Here is a 22,660-nt window from a genome sequence, read left to right as displayed (position 1 = left end):
TTGTTCACCTTTACAACCGGCTACTGATAGCGTATCTGCTCCCAGCAGACTCACAGACAGACAGACAGGCAGTGAGAGAAGCAAAAGCCCTTATCACTGCCTGCCATATGATGGGATTAGCTTGAGTGTTGTCTAACAAAGCATTAATGAGCAGTTTTAATTGCCTGCACGGCGTACCCTGCCAAACCCTGCCTGAACTACACACACTCTCACACACACTACAACAGAGTGTTGTGACGCATATTTGTCCCGTCTGAAAAGGCGTCCAAGTGATACTGAATTTGTATTCATCACTGGAGTGCAAACCATTATTGCTGTCATTCCAATACATTGGTGTACAAAGTGACAGAGAATATGGCTTTGAAGATGTTCATTTAACCTCCATTCACTCCCTCACACAATACAGACTTAATTGAAATCAATAGATGTTTTCGATTATCTCGTGGTGCCGTATTATAGCGCGGGCTCACTGTAACCACAGGACTTCAGCACTGACCTGAAAAATCCCTCTGTTTACAGCAGGGCTGAAGGCAACGTCTTCCATTTGATTCAACTTCAACTCTACAAAAATACAAGAAATACAATTATACTGTATATCAATATCAGTCATGTCTGATGGGTGACTGGAATTTTAATTAGTTTGTGATGAGGTGCCAATCAATAAACATCTCATAAATACAGGTGGTAACTTGGTCTATCTTTCTATTTCTTAAGGTTACAGTGGCTATATGCTCTGCAGACAGAATACTCCACAGTAAACACTGCATTTTCTACATTTATACTTGTTATTATTTGTTATTATATATTTTTCTTTTGCGTAGACCCCAAAATTTCTACAGTTATTGGACAGTCGGGAGTACATTCTTCACCACATGCAAGGTAACAAGATTGAGAGCTGATGCTGAGCATGATGATGTTTATAAGACATAGCGTTCATACCATGATCACCATCTGAGTTTAGCATGTTAGCATGCTGAAATTTGCTAATTAGCAATAAACACAAAGTACAGCTGAGGCTGATGGGAATGTCATTAGTTTCGCAGGTAATTGGTCATAAACTTTGGTACAAGGAACTTTTTAAGTGGTTATGAAATTTAGTATGGATGAGCAAACGAGACCAGCAAGAATATTGGCTATTTCTATATAGTTGTTCCTAATGCCTGTCATCGGGTCCGATTCCCTGCAACATCAGACGAAACGATTAACGGCATGCAGGTTCACCAGAAACTTCTTGAGCTCAAACTCCGGCAGGGCATCCAGCAACGAGAAGTCCGCTGCAGACAGACCCAGATCCGGCTTCGTTGCCACCTTCGACTTGTAATCGGAGCTCCGGCAGGAGGTAGAGAGCTCCGCGTCGGGCAGCAGTGATTCCTCCTCTAGCCAGGAGTTTCGCCTCACTGCTCAATCAGTCCCCAAAGGCAAGGTGGTGGTCAAGAGGATCTTTCACGTGGTCCATGGTGACCTGGACATCGACTTCTTTGGGAGGTTCCACTATGTATATCGGTAAACCTGAAGCTCACCACCCGCCTCCTGGTAGCCAACATCGACACCACACTGCTGGATACCCAGGCCATATTGCTGGGCCCGCTGGAGGGAAGGGAGGCATGGGAGAACCAGAACCAGGATTGAACGGGACAGACTGTCAGACCCTGCTGCAGTAAAATGAGAGGTTTTCTAAAGGGAGTCTGGCCGGTGCAGATGTATACGACACGAGGCTGTGGTGCTCATGGAAACACTACTGCTTCTGTCCAGAGTGGCCGCCAAAATCAACAGAAAACAAAAGTTCCTATTAGTAGCTTTGAGTATTGAAAGAATCAGAAGTTTGACCTGATGGTAACACTGGAGGAAAAGCCAAGGTATCACCAAAGTTATTACAATTAAATGGCAATCCATCTAATAGCTGTTGAGATATTTCAGTCTGGACCAAAGTGGTGGACCAGCTAACAGACCGACAGACTGGCATTGCTATCCCTAAAAATGCTGCCATTTTGTAAAAGTCAAAGATGAATTACAGGTTATGGTTAGCTAACGTTACTTGCGGCTATTTAATTACAATGAAATTACGTAATGTGAATAACACTGTAATAAATGACCTCGTCTGTGAACACGATTTCTGCCTGAGTCACGTTAGCCGGTTTTCATCGGCAATGATGGTTGTTTAACGGTGAAGACTCCCATGATTCAACGCTACTTCACAACGTCATCGAAGTACGTCTTTTGTCATTGTTTTGATTGAGAGACCCCTAGCAGCAGAAATTACATACTGTGCGCTTAATCAGGACCAGCCTACCCATTTTGTACAGTCGCCTACCTTTCTAATGACAACAATTTTACTTGTCAAACACTTCAGGAGACACAGTCCCAGGATGTGGAATCAGTCACCATGATACAAACATCCCAGCCTGGTCAGCAGCCACCGCAGTCCACCAATCATGCTAATAATTAGGCAGATGGTGGCAAACTATGCTGCTGGTCTTACTGCACAGCACAGGAAAACACAGCATGTCTCTGTAACAGCACACACTGACCCAGAAAAAGGCCATAAGTATCCCACACTGCTCAATCAACACAAGGTTTTAGCACAGTCAAAGGTGACGAAAAAGTTAATTGAGGCAGTCCTCTTACAACCCGGGATCTGACTGTCCTTCTGCATAACAGCTTAGAGAGAGCAAAAAAACAGAGGAAGACCATCTGTGGACAAAATGCTGTGAAGCACACATAAAGTAAAAATAGGGGACGAGAAAAGCGATACCAGGTAGTGTTCAAACTACAACAAACATTTATAAAGTAATCATTTTGCATCAGCTTTATGTGCAGGTAAGCAGCAGTTTGAGGCTTGAACCAAATGGTGTTCTTCGGACCCTCTCTGTCTTTTAGTGATGAATGGAGACAGAGGAGGCCTGTGTGACAGAACAGGGAGCGTGACTTCCAGCTGGAAACAGCTCCTTTCTCCTGGCACAAAAGAGTAAAGAGCCCCAAACAGAGCTCAACGCTCATTGTCTTTGCTCTCTTAGTCTCAACTGCCTCTTCCCCAAATATTCTTCTCTTCCCTTCTCTTTTTCTCTCTTCGGTAGTGTGAGTGATTGCCATGCCAGAGCCTCAACCAATGAACCCATCCTATCCCTTCCATTCTCTAGCGTGTGTCTCCATGCCACATTTATCACCAAATGTACCAGAAAAGCAGCCCCCTTTTCCTCGAGGCATCTTCTTCTACACTGAAGCGAGAACACAAAATTGAAAAAGAATATGGAGGAAACATATATTGCACCTGCAAAGGTTGATACGGTAGTGTTTGCAAGCTCTGTGCTTTGTACACCTACCAACTAGGGACAGTTTACAGAGATGCATGCCCATAAGAAAAGCCCCATTTCTGATCGGAAGGAGAAACACACCTACTTTTACACATTATGAAAGACTTGTAAATAAACAGATTTTTTGCATATGTGCAAATATCACAACGCTGACCTTTTCAAGAAGGTGGTTGTAGAAATGAAAGAGGGAGGCTGTGTTCGCACGGTCAAACAAGTCGTTAATCATTATCAGTATCACTATGCACGGCTGCATGTAAACTGTGGAAAATGCATTTTCATTAGCCATGTAAACAGCTTTGTAGGAATATTTCATTATATTTTATTTATTTTCTGAGTATTTTGTGCATGTAAATGTAGTCAATGTTGAAGGACACCTTGTGCTAAAACCCTATGATAAGTGGAAACAGGAGGTATTCACTGAGCCTGAAAACCTCATCTTACTATTGAAAAAGGTCTAATTAGCGTTCCCTTTGCTGTCAAGAGCCATCACCTCATCAGCCCAGTGCTCTCTAACTTAGCCAGGTTGTTAATGGGCTTGGGTCTCTCAAGAAACATCACATGCTTGACACTATTTTCTGAAGAGTGCTACCCACACGACTGACTAAAAGGCTAAAATTGCATCAAAAGTATGTCTGTGCATGGTGGAAGGGGAAACCAAAGAGAGAGAAATGAGTTCAATACCATGAATGTGAAAGGTGCTTGTTTGAGATTCAGCCACTGTCGTCGCCGTGGGAACACTGTGAAATCTACCATTACAAGTGATTCACATGTCCTGGTTTTGTGAAAGGTTAGAGCACCACCTCACAGCAAGATGCAAGGGTTGGAACATACTGTAACATTTACTTGATGTGACAAAAAAGGGCTGTATATTTTAAGTTTCCCAGAGCCTCTGCACTCTGGTAGCTGGCTGTAAAGGATGCAAAATAATACTTGTAATTGTTGCTTTATACATCCCCTTTTTTAGCAATGTGCACTGTTATCCCCATATTTGAACAATATCATATTTCCCCGCTCTCTATGAGGGCCGGCTTTTCACGCTGGCTGTTCAAAACAACTATAAACATTGATTTCTGACGTGATCGGACAACCCGTCTTATGAACTGGTTCTGTTCGAGCATAAGCCCATCAAGTCCTCAGCTATGCTATCACCTCTTTGAAGCTTAGGCACAGCGATGCTTTGAGCTAAATGCTAACATCATACTTGCCAACCCTCCTGATTATCCCGGGAGACTCAGTTTTTCATTGTCCTCTCCTGGTCTCCTCCCAGGGTCACAATTCTCCCATATTTCTCCCGATTTATGACAAATTTTCCCATCTTTTTTCCCTTTTCGTTATCACAACCTGTTTCTGGCACTGTACAGCGTATATAAGCTCTACTGTTTCCACCCGGACAATAATACAGCTACACCTAATGTTGTTTACTGGCAGAAGTGAGCTGCTCACGCTCACAACACAACTCGGTTTGAGCTGCGCTTGCTGCACATCACAACGCACTTTGCTTGACGCAGGGAAAAGCCGTCGTGGTGTGGCGCAAGCCATTGGAAATAATGGGTTTCAGAGTGCAGTGGTGTCGTTGTCGGGTTGTGTCTGAAAAGGCCTTCAGAGACGGAGAGAGAAACGGAGGGTACTAAGAGAAAGAAATGCTCAAGCACGGGCAAAAAATTAATGAATAAGAAGTGATGAATATTAGTTTATGCCAGAGATTCACAAAATTCATGCCAGAGGGACAAATTATTCTGTAGTCTAATTAAAAGTATTTAAGATTAAAACTGCTGTTGCAGTGTGCTTCTTATTATTTTCATTCTTTAAAATTCACCAGAATGTAGGAAACAAAGCCCCCATGCTTTGATTTGGAAATCCTCCCTATTTTTGAAGTCTCATGGTTGGCAAGTATGGCTCAGTTTAATACGCTAATTCTTCACCATGTTCATCATCTTACTTTAGCTTAGTTAGTATTTGCTCATTAGCATTAAAAACAAAGTACACCTGTAGATGATGGGAATGCCATTAGTTTTGCAGGTATTTGATCAAAAAACAAAGTATTGGAGAAATCCAAGTTAAGATTTTGCCCTGATGATGGTGCTAGATGAAAAGTTAAGGGATCATCAAAGTCATTAGGATTCATCAACTAGGAACCACAAATTTCTGTGCAAAATGTTGTGCCAATTCATGAAGTAGATTTAGAGATATTTCTCTGGAAAAATGTTTGACCTGCTGGTGTTGCTAGATGAAAACCTAGGGGATCCCCAAAGTCAGTTGGATTCATCCTCTGGGCACCATGGATGACTGTACCAAATTTCAGGACAATTCATCCAGCCCGGTCGGAAGTCGAGCCATTTTGTCTTCATGCGCCACTGAGCAAGCGTATTTGCCAACTCCCATGTTGATAAGAGTATTAAATACTTGACAAATTTCCCTTTAAGGTACATTTTGAACAGATAAAAAAATGTGTGATTAATTTGCGATTAATTATGGACAATCATGCGATTAATTGCAAATAAATATTTCAATCAAATATTAGCCCTAAACACTTTTGTGAATGTCTTTATTGGAAATATAATGTGTATTTTTTCATTATATACAGTATATTCAGTGTATTTTGCTATTTTTATTTAGTGCACTTGACCGTGGCTTTCTTTAAAGGCACAATTAGTTCACTAGCCTGTTGGTCTGAAAATGTAATCTTTTTCCTTGACACACATTACTTAACGTCTTCATGGCTAAAAAAAAACATCATAAGCAAAATGTTCCTCTTCTCAATAGCTATACATTTCAAACAGTGTAGATGAAACCACATAAATTATCCAGAAAAGCAAGAGATGAAACATGTTTGTTATAGTGCGACTTTTCAGCCTTGATCCTTGTCTGCGACTCATATAAAATGAAAATGTCATTCAATGTTTCTGAATAACGTCCGTTTCAATTCAGTTGAGCCGCACAAAGTAGCCTGTGCCATTCATCTCCGCGTGAGAAATAAGCTATAGGTCATTACGCAGCTGCACCTTCTCACTGCTTTTCCTAAATAGGAACGTAGGACGAAATGGTTCACAATCCTCCTGCTTGGTTGTCATGGAACGTCTCGCAATGTCTCCACAGCCCACGGCTTACTTCCCCCCTCTCTCTGTCTGTCTGTCTTGATCACTCTGACTTTCTCTCTCCATGCCTTCCATTTCCCCATTGCTCTTTTCTCTCCCTCGCCTTGGCTGAGATAAATAGGAGGTATTTAACTCTGATGTGAGAACATAATGTCTCTTGCTCAGTAAAAACTACATTTGTCAGTGCCACACTGCTTTCTGCTCGGGGTAATTGCGCGCCATTGTCTTGCCTGGAGATATTCCTGCCGCAGACAAGGAAGCGAGGTCGGTGGGAGAGGGGAATTTCGTGCCATGCGGAAATGAAAAGAATGTGTTGTTCTAGTATGTGACACATGCGGTGGCCTGTAAGATTAATTGTGCCATTAGCAGATGCAACCAGTTCCACGCTATTTGGATCACGCTGATCCTTAACGTCTTCATTTTTGGTTGTGTGATTCGTGGGTTAAACATTTCTTAGAATGGCTTAAGCTTGAAGGAGAGATCAATACATTTTATGGTGGTTTATTGTATGTGGTTTCTCAATGTATATATCTACTTCTTGCTCAGTGTTAAATGTTAAATATCCTCCCGCCTGATAACACGGTAGCAGTATGTATGTCGCCATGATCTGTATTTGAGCCAAGAAGAAGGATGTGTTTCCCTATCCTTGTACATAGTAAACACAATCCTATTAGCTGAAGCATGCATCTGAAAACACTAAGACAACAACAGACTGGAAATCTCTTAAAATAAGCAGTATGCCCATTGAGTGCTACTGTATGTGGAGTCTTCAGCTGCTACTTCTGTTTTGTTTGCCAAAGAAATCTGAATATAATCTGTGTACTGTAGTTTTTTGCCACACGGTATACTGCAATATTCCTGTCTGAGGCGTTAAAGATCTTGAAAGTCAATAGAATATCACAAAACGTGCAGATACCATGTTGAGTATAGCCTCATGAAGATGGGCCACAGTAACATGACAAACAACCTTTTGGATTCCCCCTACAAACTTTGAGAAGTTACTCTTGAAATATTATTTGCGCTCTATAAATAGCCCCCTCAGTGGGTTTCCTGTAAGGCTACAGTAAAGTGCTCTCTTTGTAATCAGGACTCGGTTGATGGGCTCGCCTCACTGATGATGAGGCTTGTGAAAGCGCCCAGTGGGGAATAAAGTGCTCACCTGCTTGGAGTTGTTCACTCTTCCGTCACACAGCTATCCTACAACCCACAATCAGAGCAGGCTTTTTTTCATACACTGTTCATAGCTGTACCTATGAAAAGTAATGCGCTGTAACTCATATATATCCCAGGAAATCATTTCGGATGTAATCAACGTAATTGTGAACCAGGAAGTGTAAAGAGCAGCAAATGCTGCATAGGGAGGAGGCCGGGGGGAATGGGTTGGTCAAAACACCCAGAGAGCAGAAGTCAACGTTGACTTATTTGTCTTTACTTATCTTCTGTACTTAAGTTACGCCACTTCCAGTGTTATTTTAACCCAAACCACAATCTTTTCCTAAACCTAACAAAGTAGTTTTGTTGCCTCAACCTAACTAAGTTGTTTCCTGTGAAGAGGGAAGTTTATTTTGAAGAGACTGGAGCAGAAATTGACACGTGCGTCACATGTTGCTGGACATTTCGTAGGAAAACGCACAAATAATTAGGAAAAACTAAGTATAGGCTGATCACAGTCCCCCTGTACAAAAAATATTTGGGAAGAAGAATAAGTGGACATTGTGACCCTAGTTCTGTGAGCACAGGCGGACTATTCGATGAACTCCATAAACCAGCCGAAAGTTGTATATACTGTATAATAGATATATAAATGGTAATCGTACCCAAATCTAGTGTAAAGTGCCAGGACGAAAAGGTCAGAGGTTCCCGCTTGTGCTCATAGAACTATAGTTCTAGGATTACAAACCTATGATCTATTTCACACAGGCTTTGCCCTGATTGTCCTGATAGTTTACAAAAAGCAAACCACTAAGACTTCTCCACAGCTGACTGCCAGCTGTAGGCTCATCACTTGTGACATTATGAAACCAGGTCAAGCGTCTCATGTGCAGGAGTAACGGCGGAAACTCTCTGTAAACAGCTAACAGCCGAGACATGATGGACAGCTCCACCTCTTGAACTAGGTGGACTTTTAGAGCCCTGATAGATGGGTACATAATTTGGCGATACTCAGCTTGGAAGTAAGCGCTGCCTGAGAAAATACCTTCAGGGGGAATGAAAGTCTCCCGGGCATTAATGGATTTATAATTACGTTGGTTAGTTAAATGTTGTGGTTTTTCACCTGGGCCCATAACAGTGGTTCTGAATTGGATTATTTTATGTAGAAATGCGTGTTAATTAGTCAAATTCGTAAGCACTTGTCTGATAAGGCCTCTCTTTCAAAAAATATTGCTGGAAGATGATGATTAACCTACTTGTAAATGTAAATCAGACAACAAATTAAAATTACTTTTTTTTCTTTTGGTGTTGTTGTACAGTATAATGTCTTTCCACTTATGCACAACATGCTGTGTCCCTGGAAGCAAATATTTAGACATGTAGATGTGAACCAAAGTGCATTGGGGCTGTGAAGCATCTCTTTGTGTCCAGAGCTTGCTACCTTCCCAAGCCTCCCAGTCATTCAAATGGTAAACTAGCAGAACCGACTCTTAATTCATTGGGCAGCATTAACAGTCCACTCCAGCTCTCACCACTCCAGCCTGACTCACTGTTTCCCACTACTTTCTCCAAACAGAGAAAAGGAAAGCATTTACCATGAGAAAAGAGACAGAGAGGACAGTTAGAGAGCTGGATGTGGCACGCTTAATCTGTAATCTGTCTCTGCCATTTTTCCTCGAAGCATGTCCTATTCAGTTTTTTTGTTGTTGTTGTGTTCTTCTCATTTGCACTCCTACCAGTAACCACAGCACGCAGATTATTCTAAAGTAGCACAAACAAGAAAGCAGCATTGATATACAACAATTAAAAAAAATAAAAAAAATACCTTCTAAGAGAAACTTAAAGATGCAGTGGGATGAATTGGAGCAAATGATTAACATTTATAATTTATTTTTAATAAAACTGTCACTATATCCTGACTATTGCATGAGACAGGTAATCTGAAAAAAATCATGTGCCTCTCTGTCTCCCGGTGCTCCTAATGGCATCTGCAGGACAATCAGAGCCGAGCTGGAGCCTGCCGTCTACTGCAGATTTAAAATGTCCAGTTGAAATCTCCCACATGTTGGTATGGTCTCTACCAAACTCTGTATAAGATTTCCTCCAAAAATGGTCTTTTGGCATGCCAAAATGGCATTGATATACAACAATTTTTAAAAAACAAATACATTTTAATAGAAACTTAATGGTGCCCAAATTACTTTTTGTTTGGCACAATAACCTAGCCCTTCATTAACAGGACAAACATTGCCAGTGGACATGATCAAGGCAGCAATTATGTTTCCTTCAATTTGTATTTGGAAAGATGAATAAGTAACATATAAGTCGAAGTTACCGCGATAACATGTTTATGCAAATTTGTTTTAACACCACTAATTTCTTTAATGCATTAATGCAATCGATCTTTCAGAGGTCGTAGCTGGCGCAGTTTTAAAGCTAGCTTTAAATAGTAAATCCTGGTATCATATTAAACTAGAAAACTCAAAGAATCCATTGGTACCAACCATGTCATATTAGCTTGTTGAGAAGGAGGTTAAATAATGCTCCAAACCTATGCTAAATTTTGGCGAGGAAAAACTGTCATGGTCATTATCAAAGGGGTCCCTTGACCTCTGACCTCAAGATATGTGAATGAAAATGGGTTCTATGGGTACCCACGAGTCTCCCCTTTACATACATGCCCACTTTATGATAATCACATGCAGTTTGGGCCAAGTCATAGTCAAGTCAGCACACTGACACACTGACAGCTGTTGTTGCCTGTTGGGCTGAAGTTTGTCATGTTATGATTTGAGCATATTTCTATGCTAAATGCAGTACCTGTGAGGGTTACTAGACAATATTTGTCATTGTTTTGTGTTGTTGATTGATTTCCAGTAATAGATATATACATATATTTGCATAAATCAAGCATATTTGTCCACTCCCATGTTGATAAGAGTATTAAATACTTGACAAATCTCCTTTTAAGGTACATCGATTAATCGCAATTATGGACATCGGACAATCGTGCAATTATTATTGATCTGTTTGATCAAGCTTCTCTCAAAGCAACAAACGACAGGACAAAAACTTTATTCCTTTCAACCCACATCATCTCCATCATAAATGTGTGCAAGAACAACAATTAGTGCTTACGTACGTCCCGCAATTTCATGATGGGTCGGGGGCCTTAAAGAACATCTGTCTGCAAACATAAAGTGACTGCAGGAGATCTGGCGCCTGGCATTCAACACCATGTTGCGTGGTGAAACCCATGTTAATATCCAACTGCCTCTCGAACATCCACCTAATTACATCTGATTTCTCTCAGCACGCCCCTCGGCAACGTTAAAATTGAAGCATGAAGCAAAGACAAGTGCATGTTCTGCTCCGGTGGCTCAGGTTATGGGGAATGGGAGAGAGAGAGAACAGCAGGATGGGAGCGTCTCTGTGCAATCACTCAGTCATCTGCACTGGATTTGCATAGTAACTGTAGCCTTTAGAAACCCATATAAATATCCCTTGCCTGCAACTTCCTGCCAAATTCTGCACACTAGCGTGGATTTGAATGATAATGAATATGATGAGGAAAATGTATCCAGTTTTGATGGGCTTATTCTGGCTCCCAATGATTTCTGTTTTTGAAAGTCTCTTTATGAGTTCATGATCTTTGGAATCTCAGTATAGGTTCATTTATATAAGATTTTTGTATTCTGAGATGAGAGTAGAAAAATCTGCTGGATTACAGTGGGTGTGTAGTTGGTCATGTGTGTCGATTTGTAATAAAACTCTTTTTCCCAATCTGTATTATATATAGACTGTTACACGCCTCAATAGTTTGATAATACTGAGTGATGGGCTTGCATCTGAACTGTCATGGAAGTAATTATACTGTAAATAACGTTTGTCTGTGTATGTATGTGTGTTTGTGTGTGTCAGAGGGCTTGACAGCCGAGGGCAGGCAGGCATGACATCAGATTTCTTCCCCTCTGCATAAGCAGCATTAGGAGGAGAGAGAGAGAGAGAGAGAGAGATTGGGGGTGTTGACATATGATGCATCCTTGGTTGGATGTTGTGCTGTTGAGCAATGAATCGTTGCAGCGTGGAGGATATTTATTCAAGGATACATTTTTTTAAGCATCTCTGTTTTATCCCTAATATGGGTTTATATACAAGGACATACAGTCATTTAAAAGGCTGTGGGGACCCTAAATTGAGGTGTCTCAGTTTCAGTGGAAAATATTAACTGGGGGATTGGCCCAAGTATTGTAGTCATGTGACTTGCTGCCCACACTAGGATCCACTGTTTATTTGTGTTCGTGCAAGCCCTCTTACATGCACACAAAAGATAGAATAAAATAAAGAAGAGTCTTTGTGTTAGGTTTATATGGCATTACCCTTTTTTTTCTACGATTTGCCAAATATATTCGCCATCATCGTAATTATTTCCTTTTGTTTCTACAGATGCAGTGTTTTATTTATAGAAATGCAGCGTCAGTGTATGTTTAGTCAGAGAGAATTAAATGAGACATAATTTTACTTCCAATAGAAAGCAATATATTTTCCAAGAGAAGTCAGTTCCCTGAAGTAAGCATAACCATGTGTCAGATGGAATAAATCGCGAGGTTCATAACAAAACCTTAACAACAGTACAATGTAGAAATATATATATGAAATTAAAATATGAAAAAGCACATATTTATGGAGAATCTTGGGTCTAAGGAGATCAGCTTTCCTTTTATAAAATGACACTCTACGCACGAAGTTGCTGTTCACTGATTTTGTTTCATTATTATTTATCCCAATCTCACGGGAAGGCATATAAATAGCGCAGACATTATAAGGACATTCAACGTGTCATGGCGCATTTTAGGCTTTTTGAATGTCATTTGTATGCCATGCAACAAAACTACGGTAACGTCAGCAGTTTAGGTTTAGGCAACAAATCCACTTAGTTAGGTTTAGAAAAACCGTCATGTTTGGGCTTAAATGAGTAGGTTAACTATGTAAAATACGTATGGAAACAACATGACATAAGTACGTAAAACATGTCACAAACATCACTAAAGAACACGTCAAAAACGTCACTAACGGAACTTACAAAACAAAACATCGGTCTCCTTCTTTTTCTGTGTTTGTTGGACCCATCCCCTTATACCCGCCAAAAACAGTCTTTCTCACTTTATTCTACGTCACTCTCTGAGCGTAGCATATTCACACGGATGCATATACATTGCAGTCAGTACAGACTACATAGCGTGCAAATGACACGTCATTCTTATTGCACACTGAATGCCTTGTGAATTATCGTGTCATTCATACGCCTTTTCGTGCGAGCGGGCTGAATTATTACATACAGAATTCAAACATATAAGAATTGATGTTGTGTGTGCCATATTTGTAAATGTTGTTCACCGTGTTTGTTTAGGTGGATCTGTAGGGTGGAGCAACTGCCTCCTCCTTACTACCTACTGACTCATGAATCAAGGTGTTTGTGTTGACTGTGACCATTCGTTTGGAAAGGGGTCATTTCGGGGGTCGGGTTATTATTGTTCTCAAATAGCTTCCTCGCCTTGCTGGCTGGGTGAATTATAGCTTGCATTGTTCAAATTTGGATCACTGCCCATATTCTCAGGTTATTCATAGTGAAGTGGTGTATTACATAAATTATTAAGCACAAATGAAAAAACGTTCAGACATAGACACACGCCAGGGCTGCACAATTAATCAAATATTAATCGCGATCACGATTTTAGCTTCCCACAATTAAATGAACATAATCGGCTGCGATATTGATGTTTAAAATGCTCCGCTCATAGAAAACTCTGCGGAATAAATCAAGCGCTTCCTAAACTAACAGCTAGAGATGAACCATCAATCAGCAGCCAATTGAAGCCGGACAGTTTTCAGCAGTCTCATATATAAAAAATGTTGCTGGTCACACACACGTGCAACCACCACATGATGGTTTTATGTCGCACACAGCGTCAGTAACGTCACACACACACACAAAATGTTGACGATGTGGAAGTTTTTCAGTGTGAGTGAAGAAGACATAAAGATGCATTTTGTCACAACTGCAAGTCCAAATAAGCCGTGGAGGAACAACTAACTTAATCAGAAACGTATTGTATTGTAATTTGTTCCCATGATGCTGCTCAGACTAATCACAGTGACCGGCTCCTCTGCTGACAGCACAGAGCACATTATGGTGCGTTCAAGATCTACACAGTAAAAATGAGTATTTGGTGATGGTAAATTATAATGCTATCATGATGCGTTCAAATGTAATCTTGTAAAATTAAGTTTTTGTTGAGAACCTTGAATAAATCCAATTGTTTGAAGGAGATGTTTTCACAGCAATATAAAATAGTTATTAGAGAGGGAAATATGATCTCTTTAACTTCCTAACACTAACTCCAAACAGTTTATAATTTATAATTAGAACTACTAATGCCGAGATTTTTTAAATCAAATCAAATATTTAATCAAAAATACGATAATTTATTTCCTAATCATTTGAATTTTGTGTTTTTATACAAATAACCACAATAGATGACAAAGTAAAAGGATAACATTTGGAATTTTTGACGGTTGGAATGTAGCACGACATGGAAGTGAAAGCAGCCCTCTGTTTTCTTACATGTGAAATTGTAATAAAAATATTTTGTCCCTAAAATCTATGACATCATGATAATAACCGTGATCTCCATATTGATCAAAATAATCGTGATTATCATTTTGGTCATAATCTCGCAAAACATACGCATGCATGTTTATGTGTACAGATTCAGGTGAAGTTGATCAAGTGATGACAAAGATCAGCCCCTTTATAGTAAATAAAAAAGGGAACATGATGATGCACATGACCTGGCTGCAATCATGTTTATCATCATTATTATTATTATTATTATTATTATAATTATTGTAAACAACAAAAAAACACCTTTCTGAAATATTAACCCTACATGGTGTGTTGGCTTACTAGCGTGCTATTGTACATTATGATATATTTATAATGACATTTGATTCAAAGAAAACTAAATGCATCTTGCTTTGTCTCCAAACAGGTGACATCAAATTGAATGTCACACTGTAAGGCGTGACTAGAGCAACCAATTTCACAGTGCAGCCCGGACTGTCTCTCTCTGTGGTCTTTCATTTGTGAAGGTTATCCAAATAAGACTGAAACGCTTCACATGCATGGCTTCTGTTTGTGTGTTTGGTGGCTCTCCAGCAATCAGAGGTCCTCTTTCTCTTGTCTTCCTTTCATTTGGGAAGCCCAGCAGTGGTTGTGTAAGTCTGGCCCCAGTGAATAACCGGGGATCGTGGCAGGTTCAAGGTCAGTCACAGCTTTGAGTGAGGTCGAATGGAGGAGGTTCAGCCTCATCTCCTGTTCAGCCGCCCTTCTGTAGGAGCAGCCACTGTGATTGCAGATAATTACCTCTGCAATGTGTGGTGTTTGGGGGGGGGGGGTTGTCCCCTGGCTGCTTTCTTACCAATATTTCCAGTATACAGTTTGTCCTGTTTCTCATGTTTCACAATCACAGTCAATACCAGCATTGTACACACTTCTGCCTTAAGCCACGATTTTCACTTTCCTTCTCTGTTCCCACATGACTTCTGATGCTATTAAATACACTGTTCATTCAAATCAAATTTCCTGCAGCATGGTCTTATTTAGTCCTTGATCGAAGAGGTGTGTATCTCCAGCCCAGTCACCAGGAAAAAAATTGTTGGCATTGTTTGTTTCTGCAAACTACGGATACGTTGAATGTAGACGTTTTTTGTTTTTTTAATGTGGACATTTTTGCATTCCGGCAGAGTAAGTGACATATTACAATGAGCGACGTGCAGATAAAGTGATGTGGTATGTGGACGCTAGTTATGTTGTTTCATTACATTTCTACGTTATTATTTTAACACAAACCATGATCTTTTTTCTAACGTTAAGGGCCTGACACACCGAGTCAACGGTCAGCAGTCATCTGTGAAAAAAATCCCTCCGATTGGCTGTTCAGCTTAGTGAAGCGAAGAGAAACAGAAGTGAGGAAAGCAAGCAAAAGGGTAAAGTCAAGAGGGCACACACAGAAGGCTCTTCTCATTTTTCATCTTCATCTCATCTGATCATTCCAATACACAGATATTTTCAAAACGACATGGTCATCTGGAATGAAGTTAAGTGAGGAGGTGAGTGAGAGTGCTGTGAAAATGGTCGGCAAACGCCGTTTTGTTTCATGCACGTATCATAACAACAGCTTGTATAGCCACAGTCCTTGGTCTTCTGGTTTCCCTTTTTGACTGACAAATACAGACTACCGCTGCCTGCTAGTGTAAAGAGATATTTCCTCTCACGCAGGCGCAGAACGTACATACTAACTGGCCGTCGACTGTAGTCTTCGCGGTGTGTTCAAGTGCAACTAGTCAGCCAAGACAAAGGCGACGTGAGGCGATGTAACGGTCTGCCTTCATTGCCGCTAGTCCTTTGATGTCGGTTTGGTGTTTTCTGGGCCTTTAGCCAAATAGTTTTGTTGCCTAAACCTAACCAACTGCCTCACAATGTTAACCATGTGGCATTATGCATTTCTGCAAGCATGATACGACGCTCATATGAAATGTATTTATGAAACATATTTTTGGTACGATTGGACAATGCCAACATTTTTTCCTGGCGTCTGGATTGGTATCTCAGTCCTGCTGTAGTTCTTTTTTTTTCGTTGTTGCCATTTTTGTTTTTAATTTAGCTATTATCATTTTTGCAAATGCAGCTATATTTCAATTGTTCTTTGGGTGCTACAGTAAAACGCCCACAGCTATATACCAAACATACAGTGGCCACTCCCAGAAAAACTGACATTTGGTCTTTTACACTACGATCGTCTTCGGTACAGAAACCCATCTTTTATAATCTCTGTGTCACTGTGTCACAGTTTGTAAGGCTCTCAGGGCTCTTGGTGAGCTGAGGCATAACGCAAGAGGAGCCGAGGGCGATGGGTGTTTGAAAAGAAAGCTCTCATAGCATTCAGTCTTTAGCATTTAGAGCATTTCATAGTGCAGTGGGCACTGGGGGCTGGAGGAATTAATCCATGGCCCTTTTCATAAAGTTAGTGAATGCCCTGAGTGGCGCTAGGAGAAAAGCACAAGGCCCAGCAGCGTTGGGAACTGATGATCCATGATGCCTTTATGCTATGCTGGTCTGCATCACTATGCCTCCTTCTTCTTCACCCTCTTCAACTGCTGTAGCTGTATCTGCTGAGGGAGAAAACCTGACCGCACTCCATGAATACAGAGAAGCTGTCCAGAAAGCATCTGCTCAAAGACCCTCATACCTCAACGTTCTTTGTCTTTCTTTCTGTCTGGTGTTCACAGCCCACTAATGCGTGGTGGCCTTAATGACTACAATGAAGTACATTACCCTCACTGTAGCCACTTTGCAGTAATTGAGCAGTATGAATATTTGTGAGCAAAATATGAAAACCATGTGTGAAGGTGAACAGCGATCGAAATACACGTCCAATAAAGGTTGAAGAAGACAGAAAAAAGACTCTTCGAGTTTTTACTGGAAGCAGTTGTGAAAGTGTGAAAACAGTATTGGACAACAAATTCAATTAAAGTGATTACAAATCAGAAAAATATGAGATATCATAACCAATAGTTGGCAAATGTTTTGTAAAAATGAATTAGTACATTAACAAGGCAACAGGATTCACAAAAAGCTGTCAAATCAACCATGGCAGGACTGTCTGTCTCTGTGGCATCACCGGTGATCACCATGAGCACTTTAAGTTGTCATAGGAAATAAAACATATACATACAGGATGTGTCTGAAACCACCGCCTTGTTCACCAATTCACAACAAGACACTAAATAGTCAATAATCATTAATAATACTCAACAGTGAGCACTAAATTGAGACTTCGGGCATTAATCATTTAGCGTCATCACTGACTGACGCTGTGGTAATTTTCGCATCCATAAAATGTGGAGCATTGTATTGTGGGATTGTTAGCAGAAACTAGTGTGCATACTTTTTCATTCCTTTGTGGATTTTTTGAGGCAACTATATGACGGATACATTCACACACACAGCAAAATCCCGTACAGGAAACGTAGTAGTAATGAAAACGTCTGGTAGTCTATCGGGGCAACCGATCCTCCTCCCCTGCGGTCACAACATCAGGAAGTTAACGTTTGCTAACTTTTGCTTGAATTGGAATCAGACATATCAGCAATACTTTGACTTTTTGCGTTACATTTACGACTGAGGGTTAACCACTAACGTTAGCTAGCAACCAGCAACACGCTATTTAATATGGAGCCGTCAGGGATCTAATGTTAATGTTCACCTGCCTGACATACAAAGAGCTGCTGTGTGACTGGTTGTACTAATAACAAGACCAAAATCCAAGTCTCCAGTTTTATATTAACGTTATACCTGTTGAGGAATCGCTAAGGAAAAAGTGGGACTCACGTAACTTGAACACCGACCGCAGTGTCAACCAAACAGACACAGATCCTCCAAGTCAAATCACACTTATGTCTGATCTAAGGTTACCCATTTCATAATGGATTATGAAACTCTGACTCTGCAGACTCTGCAGGGGTCTAGTATAGTCAACAAGAATGTAAAAACAATGCGAAATCTACGTTGATAACAACAGCTGCCAAATCGGTTTTACCCCCTGAATGCGCACGCACTCAGTAATGTTGTATACAAGAAACCTGACTATAAGCAACACATCAGCTTGTATTACAGTTAACAAATCATCAACCACAAAACACAGATCGTAGATTCACTGTGGCTGGCTGCAACGGGATGCCTTGCACAAGTCTTTGATTTTCTAGTTTATGACATTTGTGATGACAATGAGCCGAGGCCTTAATCCAGCTGTATGTTTCTTACCTTTACATGGGCAATACCATACATTAGAAATTAGCTAAGAAGATGTTGGTATTTCATTAAGCTGTGTTGCTCTGTCAACCCTCCCCCACCTACCTCTCTCCCCCCATTGCTTTTCTGATTTCTATTTCCTTTAGGCTTGCCATGTCGAGTTGCTTCAGCCATCTCTTTCTCTCTCTTGTTCTCTTGAGCACCAGTGAACCCTACTGCAACCTATTTTTATATCAAAAACACAGCTGAGAGGATCACGATGGCTATTTTGCGAATGTGCATTTGGTCTCTCAGTGTGCTGCCCTAAACAGAGACACTTCTCAGAACTTCACCATTTTTAGACCAATTGACCCAGTGTTGCTGGATTCAGACAACACACCAAGGCCAGCAACCCTTTTCCAAGCTGAAAGGCTCATAGTTACAGCAAGACAAAGAGTCCTCCAAAAACAGTACACTTGCAGTTGCAGCCTCCATCACAAAATACACAAAGACGAAATTCTTCCTTTCGCCGTTGGTGCCCGCTGTGCAGAATTAAGATGCTGCTTGATAAGAGTCCTTTGTGATGTGTTAGGCTCTGTGTAACTAAAGTTTATACCAGTCAACACTGGAGAAGGATTCACTTATTTTCTAATCCACAGAACACGATTTGAGTTTGGTGGAATTGTTAGCTGACATAAGCCATTTCCTTCATTTCAAAGGGTTTCTAAAAGGCTGCAAAGCCCCCAGATCCTCGAATGACCTAAATGTGGGAATGAGGAGAAATGTCATAGCAGTTGTTCAAATAACGGTCATGACTCGGAAATGTTTTGTCATCATGTCAGACAACCTTATAAAATATATTCTGGATGTTGATGCTTACAACAGCGTCAGCAAGGTTGATACATTAAATACAAAACTGTTTTTATACTAAAGTGTGCTACAGCGGAGGCAGTTTTCTTCAAAAATAATTTGGTCTCGCTGGAGGACAAATCAATTAAAAGCCTGTTATATTCAAACAACACACATCAGTAAACCCCAGTCTGTTATACTCAATAGTTTTGGTCCCATGGGGTGAAAAGTATTGGATAATTGTTACATTTTTCCATTATCACAGAGTCGTATCAAAATTGACAATTACATTTTTCTAATATGCAATGCATAGACATAATCATGAAATCAGTAAACATGACCTCCCAATGCCTGAGGCACAGCGAGTGAAATAGCAGCACTGTTCATTTTAATGATCTCATGCTGCAGTTAACTCATTACTCTTATTGTTTGGAGGCAGATGAATCTTCCAGCCTCATAGGACCTTTGCTTTAGGTCCAGAAACTACTGTAGTTGGGAGCTAATATACAGTAGCTGTGACATATTGTAATGTACATAGTTCCAGTTGGAAAACTGACCTTTGCTGGTCAACACAGATACTATCCCAGACTGGATGATGAAGCGTTGAATCACCAAAGTCTCGTAGGTCTCTGAGAAGACCATCTTGTTAAATTAGAGCAGCCTGAATCTAAATTAAATTAAATTAAAAGTTTCTTATTGAGTGACTTGCGTGTCAGACATGTAGTCGGGCAACAAGTGGCTAATCAGTTCTGACTCAACAGCAGACCATGCTCTTTTCACTAGTAATTATGGGAGGAGAGGTGCTGGTGAGGCACCAAAATATGAGCCATGTCTGACAAATTTTGCAATGACATTTAAAACAGAAGTCATGTCTTGGCCAGTTCGTCCTCAAAAGTCTATTTTTAGTCCACGTCATTAGCACTGTGCCTTTCATACACATCCCTACTGTACGTCTCACCCATTATACAAAGATGCCACCTCAACCCTGAACAGTAAGTTATATAAGCCATGTAAAAACATCAACGTGTCCTCACGCAACGGTTCGTATGATATCTTACGAAAAGTTATTCCTCATTTTTTGGTTTTCCTATGAATGTCCAGCAAACAAGAGCCAATTTCCGCTTGTTAGACGCATACAGTCTTTTCAAAATAAACTTCCTTCTTCACAGGAAACCCATCTCACCCACCCATCCACCCTGACCTCCTCCCTATGCAGAGTTTGTTGCTCTTGGTTCATGATTACATGGATTAAATAAAAATGGATTTTGTGTGATTTTTACAAATTACAGTGCATTACTTTTCATAGTTATAGCTACGAACGGTGGATGAGAACAGCTTGTCATAAGATATACTGATGGGTTGCAAATTAAAGGAAAAATAAGAGAAGAAACAGATGCTTCCATACACAGTTACCAGGTTTTGACCCAATTTAACACCTGATTTGGGAGCAATGAAGCTTTTCTTACACCTTACTAAGATGCTTTGGCCCCCAGTTTCATGGCGGTGTGAGCTGGCAGAAAGACCAGCATTGGTATGTGCAAAGCCAGCAGTAACAAGATGTAAATGTGGAGCTAATTCAAAATGATGAACTGTGTGTATCGTCCCTCTACCAGCCATCTCAGCTACTGATATCTTATCACAGTGTAACCGAACTTTATCTCTAAAATATCAGTTCACCTGTCACAACTGCAGCCTGATTCATTCTGTTACTAAATCATGTCATTCTAGATCCACTTCCTCCTGCCATCCAGTAACAGTTTTCACCACCTGACTCAACTGCTGCCATTTTCACTAATCAGCCCAGTAGTATTTATATAGGTTCATTTCCACTATTACTCTGGTTTTCACTCTTTCTTGTTACTGGAATAAACTTTCACTACATTGACTCTCTCTGTATCGTGCATTTGGGTTCCCGTCTGTTCTGAGCGACCAGCATTACATCACTAATGAGATCAATCAGCCTCCAGACAAAACAAATACTTATCCACAGCTACTGATTTGCAGATTTTCGACATTGCTTAAAAAAAAGAGGAATGTGTCCACTAAACTGTAAACTTAATTTAATCCAGTGTGGACCAGTATTTCACTCAGTATGAGCTTGTTACTGTTCTATTGGATTGTTAGCAACATATCTATAAACACAAAGAAGAGGAGAAGAGAAGAGGAGAGGAGAGGAGAAGTGAAGGTGAACAGAGCCTCTTTGATTTAGTTTCAACACAGTCTCATGGCAGTTGGTGAAATAGTCACAAAATGTAATCTTTTTGATTCGTGTACAAAGACACTTATTTCCCTTTTTTTTGGTGACGCTCAGCACGACTTTCAACAACACGTGACGCACGTTTCAATTTCCTCTCCAGTCTTTTAAAAATAAAACTACTTAGTTAGGTTTAGGGAAAGATTGTGGTTTGGGTTAAAATAATACCGGAAGTGGCGTAACTTAAGCACGGACGTTACGTGACATAAACTACTTAGTTAGCTTTACAAAAAAGATTGTGGTTTTGGTTAAAATAACTCTGGAAGTGCTGTAACTTAAAGCTTATGTGGCAAATAAATCAACCTGGACCTCTGGTTTCACACGGTACACGAACACAGGTCTCCTGGGTGAAAGTCCTGTGTTTTTTGACCCATCCAACCCGACATCCCCCCTACGTGGCGTTTGCCATTCTTTATACTTCCCAGTTCGCAATTATTTGGATTACATACGAATTGATTTTGTGCTGACCATCACAAAAAAAATTTTAAATTCATGTCTATGTACACGAATCGATTAATTAAATTTCGAGACTATTTCACAAACTGCTGTGCGACTGGACTGTTAGTTTATAGGGACAATATTATGTAGACAAAAATGAAGAAATTATCATAGATTAAGGGGCGTGGGCGAGGCGACTGTCATGAGTCAGGCCAAAGTGTCAGACTGCTTTCCCTCCTCACATGAATGATTCTAATGCGAAGTTGCATGCGAGAGAACTGAGCTAATGGGTTTGTGTGGGTTTGTGTGTGCCATAGCAGTATTACTATAGTAAATTAAAGAGATATACATATATTAAAGTAACAAATAATTGATACAGTATAACTGCACTTGAGTGGGTTTTGCTTGAATGTCAGGTAATTTGGGTTGTTGACCCATTCCAAAGTTCTCATTAATCTAGGTCCATTACACCTCCAGAAAGGTCAACACTACTTTGCCCTCAACACACACCGATCCCCCACCAGCTATTGGCTAACTCATCCATACTCATGCAGCAATATAGGTCATTTATTGCCTGCATGTATTCTGATAAATATTCTATATTATATTAGCATTAGAAAACTGGAGTAACTGATTCTGCTGCACTCAAACAATGCAGCGTCTTATATTTGTGAATCTACTATGAACTGTACTACTACATGGAGTCTGC

At 40.4% G+C, this 22,660-nt stretch overlaps 1 pseudogene; it reads left to right on the top strand.

The window, feature by feature from the left end:
- Positions 1-1,138: 1,138 nt before the first annotated feature.
- On the top strand, positions 1,139-1,681 carry LOC119484642 (annotated as a pseudogene).
- Positions 1,682-22,660: the final 20,979 nt, after the last annotated feature.

The sequence above is a fragment of the Sebastes umbrosus genome, chromosome 1, assembly GCF_015220745.1.
Source record: "Sebastes umbrosus isolate fSebUmb1 chromosome 1, fSebUmb1.pri, whole genome shotgun sequence".
NCBI lineage: Eukaryota > Metazoa > Chordata > Actinopteri > Perciformes > Sebastidae > Sebastes > Sebastes umbrosus.
This window is presented reverse-complemented; position numbering and strand designations above follow the sequence as displayed.